At 43.1% G+C, this 11,673-nt stretch overlaps 1 long non-coding RNA gene across 1 annotated transcript; it reads left to right on the top strand.

Annotated features, from left to right (window-relative positions):
* Window positions 1-2,530: 2,530 nt before the first annotated feature.
* LOC308462870 lies at window positions 2,531-8,567 on the top strand. Its single transcript, XR_013979394.1, has 3 exons — window positions 2,531-2,595; window positions 5,380-5,483; window positions 8,312-8,567. It is a non-coding gene; the product is annotated as an uncharacterized lncRNA (long non-coding RNA).
* Window positions 8,568-11,673: the final 3,106 nt, after the last annotated feature.

The raw sequence follows: 11,673 nt of genomic DNA on the forward strand, positions 1-11,673 counted from the left end.
CATTTTTAAGCAGGTTCCCTGGCAGGTGGAAAACAGAAATGAAGAGAAGCTAGGCAGATTTTATAGTACTAAAGCTGGATATTAATTTTAGTTGTGCTGGGTAAAAATAAATATATCTAAACAATTTTTCCTGAAGAATCCTTTCCTGTAATAATTGATTATGATTGTGATAATAATCATTAATAGATTCTGCCCCCCACTCAAATCTAACTGGCACCAAGGAAACAAGCAAGGAGCCCAAAAAGCATGTTATCTAAATGTGTATAATAGAGTAAAAGAGAAGAAAATAAAATAAAGTAGATGAAATATAACACAGAGTAAATAAGATGGACACCAGCAATTTAATTTCCTGGAGAAATTGTGTATTTTCAGACGTTGGACAAGCCAGTCAAATGAGTTGTTGTGCTACCAAAGTTGATTTACAGAGCTCAGATGCCCATATACACTGTTTTCTAGCCCTCTCAAGCAACCCTTCATTGACAAGTCGCCTTTGAACAAAGCATGTGGCCAAGCCTAGTAGGGATTTAGTCAATGTTTACAAGGAATGCATAGAGAGAAGAAAGCACATTGAAAAATACACCTTTATACAGTACCTTTATCAAATGGTTCACAGGAGTCTTGGACAGGGCATTGCAACCAAAGATTTGATAATAATACATCTCAAATTTTACTTTTGTCCCTAACATTTAAATCTAAAATGCAATTCTGTTTCGTAGGAAAGCCACACAGTAAATAAAATTCAAGAAGTGTGTGGATGCTCCTCATGAAACAAATGGAATTCCTTTGTTGATACACACAGTGCTCCCAGCCAAACAAAACAAAACAAAAAACTGCTGTCCTACAAAAGATACCTGACATCATTAGTGGCTTAAAATATCAATAGTGGTGCTTTTTTTTTTTTTTTAATCTAGAGGATAACCTTGTGTGTCCTTAAAGAATAAAAGAGAAAACTTAAAACCCCAAGGATGAGAGAGAGAGATGAAAGGATATGGAAGCCTTTTATTACAATATTTTGAATGTCTGTTAATATATTTACATAATTTAATGTCTGGTATAGAAAGTGGTAGATGATCTAAAACTCCTTGTGTAGCAAAGTTCCAGATGCCGCTGGATGTGTCTGTCCACTTTATCTGTATGCAATTCTCTGAGTGTCACCAGGCCTCATGTAGCAAACCCAGCACCATCCCTGCTCAAGGAGGCTGGAGGTAACGCCAGAAAATATTGTTTAAAGAAAATTCTTAAGCCGTGGGAACAAAAAGTAAAGAAAGCTGTGTTGGTCCATAAGACAAAGACATTCAGAATCCACAATCAGGCAATACATGTACAAGAACAAGCAAAGCACCACTAAACCACAACCAAGCTTGGGACTTCTCCAGAACTCTTCATCAGCTAGAGAGCCTGACCACTGTAGCCCATGTGTTGGTAAACTTTGAGGTTGGATTACTGCAATGTGCTCAGTTGATAAGAGTATGGTGCAGATAATGCCAAGGTTGGAGGTTTGATCCCTGTATATTCCTGTATTGCAGGCAGGTGGACTAGATCAGGGTTTCCAAAACTTGGGTCGCCACCTGTTTTTGGACTACAACTCCCATCATCCCTAGCAAGCAGGACCAGTGAACAGGAATGATGGAAACTGTAGTCCATAAACAGTTGGAGACCCAAGTTTAGGAAGCCCATGGCTCGATGATCCTCAGGGTCCTTTCCAACTCTACAGTTCTATGTGGGGTTGCCCTTGGGCTTGTTTCAGAAGCTCCAGCTGGTCAGAATGTGGCGGCCAGATTGCTGAACATCTGGTCAGCAGCAACACAATTTTAAAGCATCTGTGCTGGCTGAAGGTTCAAGGTCTTTGAATTAATTAACAAAGCCCTGAACAACTTAGGTCCTGAACCTTTATATCAATCATTGAGATCAAGTGCAGGAGCTGGTGATGCTCATTTGACACTCACAATAAACCAAGCCTTTGGTATCATCATGGTAGGGCATGGTGCAATGCTCTACCCACAGAGATTCAGAAAATGTTGTTTCAACTTTTCAACTTCTGCTGAAAACATTTCTACTCAGTCAGGCCTATGCAGGCATCTTTCCACAACAGCTTGCTCATTTGTGATTTTAGCTTTTAAAAACCTGTTTTTAATGATATGGTTTTATGTCTAATTGTTGTAAACCTCTTTGATATTCATTTTAATGAATAGCAGTATATAAACAATATTAAGCAAAGGAGGAGGAAGGGAGAGAGAAAAAGCTTGCATGATACTGAAGCAACAAAGTCCATCCTTAGTCAAAGTCTTAAGATAAAATGTGGAAGAAGACTAGTGGTGGCTGCAACAAAGTGCTGCTGTTTAGTGTTCCAGCCATTCCCTCTTTCAGAATATTCCATTTCACCCTCCCCTGAAAAAGCCAGTCAGTATTTCATGTATAAAGTCACTGTTAAGGGGATGAGGCTCAAGACTAAATGCTGTGTGAGCTTCAGTTGTCTCATCTGAAGAGACAAAGGGCATTGATGATGATGATGATGATGATGCCAGTGACCATAACATTTTCCCAAAGCACAAGAAACTAGTCCAGTGTGAGGTTCCATATGCCCCTGAGTAGCAGGTGATGTATCTCAAATCCCTGCCTGTTTTCAAATACAGGAGCACCTGTACTTCCTTCACCACATCTGTCGACTTCTCTTACATCTCCATTTTCTTCCTCTGTCAGCAGTTGGCAACTAGATGAGTGGGAGATGAATTGCATTCACCTCCCTCCCTCGTTGTTTTATGATGCCAGTTAGATGGAATAGCTCCAGCAGCCACACTCGATAAGCTAAAGGCCTCTAACGTCTGCAGTTCATTGAACCCATATGGATAAGAACAGCTGGAAAGATAGGTTTCCTACCTGAGGCCAATGTTTGTGTTGCCAACCGCGACTCCAGTGAGCTGACCCTTGTATAATTCATTGCAGTTGAGGAAATGTTGCTCACTCTGTTCTGTTTTGTGATGGATGGCATTACTTAAAACTGATTGTCTTTTAAAGCAGTGGTGACTTTTCACGGCTGACGGATGTGAACAGGCGGGTTAGACAATAAATATTTCCATGTTCCAAAGAAAGAGCTGCCATTTCCCACTGGATTGTTGAGTTGTGGCGGACACAGGGCTGGAACAGATGACAAAGGCTTTGATTTTAAATGAGTCACACCTCTGTGTGGATTTTGACTTGCTACATCATGGTCTTCTTCATCACTCCTGATTATTTTATTTACATCCCACCCTCCCTCCACAATGGAACTGACCCTGCTTCTCAGAGGGTCTTCCGTCCAGGTACCAACCAGACTCAGATCTATTTGAGCTGGACCAGGGGAGGCGAACCTGTGGCCCTCCAGGTGTTGCTGGACCACTACTCCAATCACCCCAGCCACTAGCCATATGACCATCCCAAACCCACCATCTAATGGGATCTGGAGCCCATAGATTCCTCATTCCTAATGCAGACCTTGCCCTTGGATAACCCCTGAAAATATGGGTTGTTATGAAACTAGAAGTGACATGGGGACTGGAGCATCTTCTCTGATGTCAAGGCAGGCAAAACGAAAGTCTTAGTTACCCATTTTTTAGCTAAACTATGGAATATACTATCACAGTATATTGTGATTGATACCATATTGGGCAGTTTTAAAATGGGGGTTGACCAACTCATGTAGAATAAGGCTATCAGTGGGTCGTGGCAGACCTGATGACTGTGCACTATCTCTAGTATCATAGGTAGTATGTATCAGGGCTCATCCACACTTCTGTTTCGTCTGTGACTTCCAGGCATGGGTCCAAGAGGTTCTTCTTTAGTCCCATTGCTTTCCCTGGGAAAACCAGCTGTTTACTCTTGATTCGGAAAAAAATAAGTGTTTTTCTCAGGTTGTTGTTTGTGGATTTCCCTGTAGAAAATGCTGGGACAAATTAAAAACCTCTTGGACCCATGCCTAAAAGTCATAGACTAAATGGAAGAAATTGTGGGACAATGGGAAATGTGGACGATCAGTTTTGGGGGAACAGGTGGGGAGAGGAGCAGTAATGCCTTGGTTGTGGGCTTTTTGTAGGCATCTGCTTGGTCACTGTGGGAACAAGATGCTGGACTGGATGGACCTTTGGTCTGATCCAGAAGCCAGCTCTTCTTACGCTCCCATGGACTATAGCATCTCCCATGAGTGATTTAGGACTTATGCCAAGTCTGGCCATTGGTCCATCTGGTTTAGGGTTGCACCTGGATGCCAGTTGCTGGAGATCATGAATTGGAAGAGCACCGTTGTACTCAGGTCCTGCTTGCAAGCTTCTGATAGGCATCTGGTTGATTACTATGAGAGCAGGATGCTGGGCAAGAAGGGCCTTTGTCCTGATCCAGCTGTGCTCTTCTGATGTTCTCTGGTTCTACAGAGGAAGGCAACAAGTCTAGGGCCTTTATTCAAGGGGGAGAAACCGAACAGAGCTAGACTGAAGAGAAAGAACATACAGAAGCTGATGGATTGGTTGACTACTATAATTTCTATTCCGCTGAGCTATGCCTCTACTTCACAGGAGGCATGTGGCCTGGTGACAAGGTCTGTTGAATACATGTAGGTGAAGTCAGCACCAGTGGACACAATCCCAACCCCTTCTACACATCAGGCTGCTTAAAGCAAAGCCTCCTTTTGCTCAGCCAATGGCAGGGACTTCCCTATATGCTAATGCACCCAATCTGAGTGCAGATTTTGGCAGTCTCCTGGGTGAATATTTAGGGTTTTTGCACTGACTAAGCTCCATAAAGCAGCAGAAAGCCAGCGATAATCCAAGGAAATGAGGGATACGGGGTAGGCATTGATTTTGTGTCACAATAAGGTAGGTAGAAAGATCTCAGTGCTGAATAATGTTCCCAGGGCACTTTCCCTCCACGACCAGCTGAAGCGGAAGAGCACGATATATTTAATGATCTGTACAACACGGCCTCCTCAAGGTCAATCATACATACTTAACCTTTAGGCTTTCCACATTGTCTTGCTTGTCCAGCTGGTTTATGGAGTGCATGTTAACTTGATTGGGGATTTAAGGCAGTGATGGTGATCTCTGAGACATTTTCTGTTGCTGTTGAGCAGAAATTTTGGAGAAATCCAATGTAGGCTTCTCCAAAACCACTTGCAGTAACAATTATTAAAATTGAATTGACACTATTCACAGCTTTTTTTGGAAAACATTTTTTTTTGTGGGGGGGGAGTTGAAAAAAGATCCTTCCTTCCTTCCTTCCTTCCTTCCTTCCTTTTCAATCACTCCCAGTTGATCTCACTTAGCATCCATGACAGCATATTGTAGCTAAATGTAATATTCTGCCTAGCATTGTGACATCATTCTAATTGCAGCATAACCTCTGTTTGGGCAGAATCATAGGAAGAGGGATGTAGAAGCACCAGCACCAGAGAGCAGCATCACTGGAGAACCAGCTGTCTGAGGTGGGCAGGAATCATTCCACACCATATTCTAAGAGTGAGTATTCACACAACCTAAGTGCTTATCTGGGGGTGGGGGTGGGGAATTGCTCTCACCAAAATTGCTAGTTTCTACCCAACAATCAAAACTGGAAAATATTCAGTATAGCTCTAATGTTTCTTACTTTTTAAAGAACTGGCCTAGTTTGAGAAATTTGTGGGGAGAAGGGTGTTAATGGAATAAGAAAAAAGTTGTTCATTTTTAATCTCTCTGGTTAAGTTAGAATCTTATTGTGAATGTGAATAATACTTTTATGAGTTCACCCAAAATAGTGGAAGCCTTCACAGAAGTGGCTTGCTGCATTCTTTCCCCCTCCCCAAATAGAGAACTTCACATTCATCTCTTCTGAGTTTCACTTAATTGGGTTCAGGGCAGTATCCCACTCTATCAAGGTCGTTTTATATTTTGTTCCTGTCTTCTGAAGTGCTAATTCTCCCTCCTAGTTTTGCGTCATTGGCATATTCCTCCTGATTCTTCAGAATGTTGAAGAGTACCAGGCAAACTACCCACCTTTCCCAGATGGCACAAACCAAAGACCCATCTAGTTCAGCATCCTGTGACATACAGTGAACAGCCATATGCCTCTCTGAAGCCCACATGTAGAGCCTGAAAGCAACAGCTCTCCTTTGTTCCGCAGCAACTGGTATTGCATGGTAGACTGCCTCTGAACAAGGAGATACCATACAGTCCAGCCAAGAAGCTGCTGAGAAGCCAAGTCAGAAGTAATGTGGTTTGTGACTTCTCCAAAGCTGGTTGCTTGCAGTACCACCCTCTGGCCACTATCTACGGTTAGGTGGCCCAGGAAGTAATAAATTTGTATATGGGTTCTAAAACCCAAGATTTTGACCCCCAAGAGTTTGGGTGGCATCCCTACAAATCTTCTGGTTCTAGCTTTCAAGTACAGGCAGAAGGAGTAATGGGGAAGGTTTTAAGAAACATGATGAAAGGATTCTCTCTGCTTGGAGTTGATTCTTTTAAAGTCTATCTCAGCCAGCTGCCTCCAGTAAATTGATTGCCTCCATAATTAAAAGTATAAATGTCCCCAACAAAATACATCCTATTATAAGAGTTTTCTTTCTCTCTCTTTTTTTAGGGAAAAAAAATAATTTATTCACATTCGATATGGTCTGTAAATGCCACCATTAGATGCTTTCCTCCAGCCTTTGATTAGCTATGGATTAATAAAACTTTTATACCTTCTTTGTCAGCCTCATTTTGAACTCCTGTTTTTGCATATGGCTTCTATTAAATAAATGAATTAGTGTCTAGAAATGTGTCATGCATATTACCTAGCAGCAGGCAGCGTAATACACTGGTCAGCTCCCTGGGAGCACGATAAATCTGAACAGGCTCACTAACCTGAACACGCGGACCCATTAAGAGCTCCATGATTTACTGGAGCAGCATTTGTGCTTAACAATGGAATTTTAGCTAATTCAAAACAATGTAAATCATCTCCAATTACAGTATTTGAATATTCACGGGAGCTACACAAGGACTATGGAGCATTGTGGGAGGGGGAGAGGGAGAGGGAGGGAGGAGAGGGGGAAATAGTGGAAAGGTTGCCTGGAGTTTAGCATTCAGGTAGGTAGAGGTAGCCCTGGCTTTAAAAGTTAGAATACTGGCTTTCAAGCCACCAGGGAACACTTTCCACATCAGTCTGTCTGCCATGCAACCCTGTTATATTACAAAAGGTTCTGGAGCACATTCAGCTGGGGTGGGAATCCCCTTGCAGCCGAAGGGACAGACAGCCCTTGGAGCAATCATCTGGAGATTGCATGGCAGTGCTGGGTGGGGTCAGAACTAAAAGCGTTCTTGCCCAGGTTGTTGTTGTTGTTGTTGTTAAATAATGATATGCTTTATTAATCCATAGCTAATCAAAGGCTGGCAGAAGTCTAATGATGGCATTTTTGTGAGTTTTGTAAGAGTATCTTACTAATAGGATGTATTCAGTTTGGAATATTTAGTGAGCAAAGGGGATATATAATAAAGGTACAGTGGTACTTTGGTTTATGAACTTAATCCGTTCCAGAAGTCCGTTCTTAAAATGAGGCGTGCTTTCCCTAATGAGGCCTCCCGCTGCCGGTGCTCTTCCACTGTTCGGATTCCGTTCTTAGACCGAGGTAAAGTTCGCAAACCGGACACTACCGGTTTTGCAGAGTTCATAAACCGAATAGTTCATAAACAGGGCTGTTCTTAAACCAAGGTACCATTGTACATAAAATTAAACATGGTTTGGAGAAAGCAGACAGAGAGGCGATTTTCATTTCTTCTCACATAGCACTGGGATCTGGTGGGGTCATCACATGAAGTTGAAGAAATTCAGTTCAGACAAAAGGCAGTGCATCTTCAGTGCTTCATTATTAGAAATATGGAATTCACTACCAGAAAAGGTAGCGATGGTCACCAGCTAGGATGGCGTTAAAGCAGGATTAGACAAATTCACAGAGAAAAAGGCTGTCAATGGCAACTAGCTGTGTATTACCTCCACTGTCAGAGGCAGAACACCTCAGAATGTTGGCTTCTGGGATTCCCAATTGGGAAGAGCCCTCATGTCTCACTTGTGGGCTTCCCATACACCAGGGTTGGGGAATCTGTGGTGCTCCAGATGTTGCTGGACCAAGATCAATGGCCATGCTACCTGGGGATGCCACTACCAGAGTCATCTGTTGGTCACAGTGAGGACAAGATGGGCTGGGGTTTTGTGGGGCTCTTCATAAGTTCTTCTGCTAACACCTCTCTCTCTTTCTTTCTTTCTTTCTTTCTCTCTCTCTCTCTCTCTCTCTCTCTCTCTCTCTCTCTCTCTGTGTGTGTGTGTGTCCTAGGCAGTAACACCAGGCCAGTAAAACATTCCTGTGACAGCTTTCAAGCAAGCATGTTTTTGCCTCAGTTCAGTCACAGCATGAAGTGGAGGCAAACACCACCGCAGTTTAATGCATATTTACAAGGAAACCCCCTCTCCTGTGCTGGGTAATGAGTGCCCAATGGGTAGTTTGCAACCCTGTTAAGAGCACCATTGGCAAAAGAAGAAAAAAGGAGGGGGAATCAAATAACTCGAACATGATAAAAAAATGTAATCTATTCTGTTGGGTCCTGTTTTTCCCCCTTCCCTTTTCCTAGGGCTCATTGCTTAGACTGCCTCCTCTCCAGAAAATGATATTCATATGATAGCCCTCAAGGGAGTGGGGGAGGACTATTGAAAAGGTGGGATTGCTTTGAACATGCCGATCTGGTCTAAAAGACAAGATGCAATCCTGGAAAAAAATCTGTTTGGGGCATATTACTCTCTAATATCAGGGCAGAAATAGAAGGCTCTTTACAGAACAACAGACTTAATATTGTCTCCTCAGTTTGATCATTAGGGTCGCTGTGAATAGAAAGCATCCAAACAGCCCAGACACAACTGGGTGACAACATCTTCACTTCTTCCTAGTAGAAATTAAAAATGCACCAAATGTTGGCTGTGTCTTGTCAATTTAAATAATAATAATAATAGCAGTGTGTTGTTGCTAGACTCCAATATGTTCATTTCTGTCCTTTACAAGGCCCCATCAGATTCTAAGTCAGCGTGATAACATGCAGACAATAAAAGGGCAATCCTGAGCTCAATAGGGCTCCCTCCCTAGTAACTGTGTTTTAGGATTGCAACCATATATGCCCACTTGGGTACTTCAGTCTGTGGAACTGGCACTGTTACAGCCACCACATAACAGCCTTCTTCATTTGCAAGAAATCAGTGCAACTCTGCGCTCGGTTCCTGCACTCTGGAACTCCCTGCCTCTTGACATCAGTCAGCCACCATCTCTGTACTCTTTCTGGCACCTGCTAAAAGCATTTTTATGTAGACATGCCTACTCAGATATGTAGACAGTTGACATATATTTTAATCTGTTCTTGGTTTATAATTGATATTATTTTATTTTTAAATTGTTTTTAACTGTTTTTATGAATAATTCTGTTGTTTTATTCTTTTGTAAATTGCCTTCAGGCAACAATAGGGTTGTTGTTGTTTTTACAATAAAGTGGTGGATAAATTTTATGAAACAAACAAATAAATAAATAAATAAATAAATGAAAACATATGGTTTGGTGGAATGGGGACTTCTTTTCTTCACATCATCAGTACTTACGATTCTTCAGAGAGAAGTGGTGTGGAATGGTAGCGCTCTTCAGAGCAAGTGAGGGGGCTCTGATCCCGCCCACCACTAGCATGGCCCTTGTGGTGGGAGAAAGGTTGCCCACTCCTGATGTAGACACTATTGAGCGACAGGGACTGTTGCTGTGGCTTGTTGTGACTCGTCCCTAAGGGGAGGCCTCCTGTGGCTCAGTGGATGGCACAGCCTGTGCCCAGAGTGTTGGACTAGTAAAGATTAATGGTCCCCTGACCATTAGGTCCAGTTGCGGACGACTCTGGGGTTGCGACACTCATCTTGCTTTATTGGCTGAGGGAGCCGGCGTACAGCTTCCGGGTCATGTGGCCAGCATGACTAAGCCGCTTCTGGCGAAACCAGAGCACAGAAACACCATTTATCTTCCCGCTGGAGTGGTACCTATTTATCTACTTGCACTTTGACGTGCTTTCAAACTGCTAGATTGGCAGGAGCAGGGACTGAGCAACGGGAGCTCACCCTGTCGCGGGGATTCGAACCGCCGACCTTCCGATCAGCAAGCCCTATGCTCAGTGGTTTAGACCACAGCTGGGGGACCCAGGTCCAAATGGCCACTTGGCCATGAAGCTCACTGGGTGACCTTGGGCCAGTCGCTGCCTCTTACCCTAACCTATCTTGCAGGGTTGTTGTGGAGATGAAATGAGGAAGGGAGGAACCATGTACACCACTCATTGGGGGAAAGGCAGGCTACAGATGCAATACATAATAAATAAACTCCTGCCTCAAAACCTGGAGAGCCAATGCCCATTCATGTTGACAGTGCAGATCTAGATGGGCCAAGGCTCTGACTTGGGCACAAGGCATCTTCCTATGCCTTCTGCTGGAAGGAAAGATCCTGGTTCCTGGACTGTCTTACCCACTAAGCTCCTTTGGTTTCAGTGAAAGAGATCTAAATATTTATTTCATAAAACTTATACACTGATCAATTGTAAAAAAAAAAACAACCCTCAGAAATTCACAAAGAGAATAAAACAGTAAAATGATCAGAAATCAGCAAAACAACTATGTATGTATGTATGTATGTATGTATGTGTTAAATTTGGTTAGTCACTTTATCTTGTCCAAGGCAACTCAAAGTGACTTACAACCAACAAACCAACCAGCCAGCGCTTTAAAATATCCAAATGATAAAATCAACAAGAAACAATAATCAAAGGTCTCCTCACCATTTCACCTGCAAAGGAAATATATAGTTGCAAGAAAAATATACATTTATTCCAAGCTTTAATGATACATCTCTGTTTGGGTTTTGTAGGTCATCATGATATCCAAATATATGTATTGGGTTGCTGCTCCGGAGTGAATGACTTCCATAACATTGAACCCAGCCTCCTGCAGAGGGGGAGGTAGTCAGTTCACACCGGAAGGTGAATCTGCCAAAATTGCACTTCCTGAAAGATGCCACGAGCCGTTGAAATTTACACTTCTCCAAATTGTGCAATGCCATTCTTCAACCCAGAGCTTTGCAAAAAGGTTTATATCAGTTACATCCATTTTAGATTACTGTAGCACACCGTAACCTCTTGGGCTTGCCGATCGGAAGGTCGGTGGTTCGAATCCCCATGACGGAGTGAGCTCCCGTTGCTCTGTCCCAGCTCCTGGCAACCTAGCAGCTTGAAAGCTCACCAGTGCAAGTAGATAAATAGGTACCGCTCTGGCGGGAAGGTAAATGGCATTTCCGTGTGCTCTGGTTTCTGTCACAGTGCTCCATTGCACCAGAAGCAGTTTAGTCCTGCTGGCCACATGACCCAGAAAAGCTGTCTGTGGACAAATGCCAGCTCCCTTGACCTGAAAAGTGAGATGAGTGCCGCAACCCCAGAGTCGCCTTTGGCTGGACTTAACCATCATGGGGTCCTTTAGCACACTCTGTATGGGGTTGCCTTTAAAAGTGCTTGGAAACTTCAATGGGTCCAAAGAGCTGTAGCCAGACTTTTGAGAAGGGCAGGTTACAGGGAGCATACAACTCCCTTGTTGCAACAGCTTCACTGGCTACCTGTCTGTTTCCAAGCACAATTCAA

The sequence above is a fragment of the Podarcis pityusensis genome (genome assembly GCF_964106645.2).
Source record: "Podarcis pityusensis genome assembly, chromosome: 14".
Lineage (NCBI taxonomy): Eukaryota > Metazoa > Chordata > Lepidosauria > Squamata > Lacertidae > Podarcis > Podarcis pityusensis.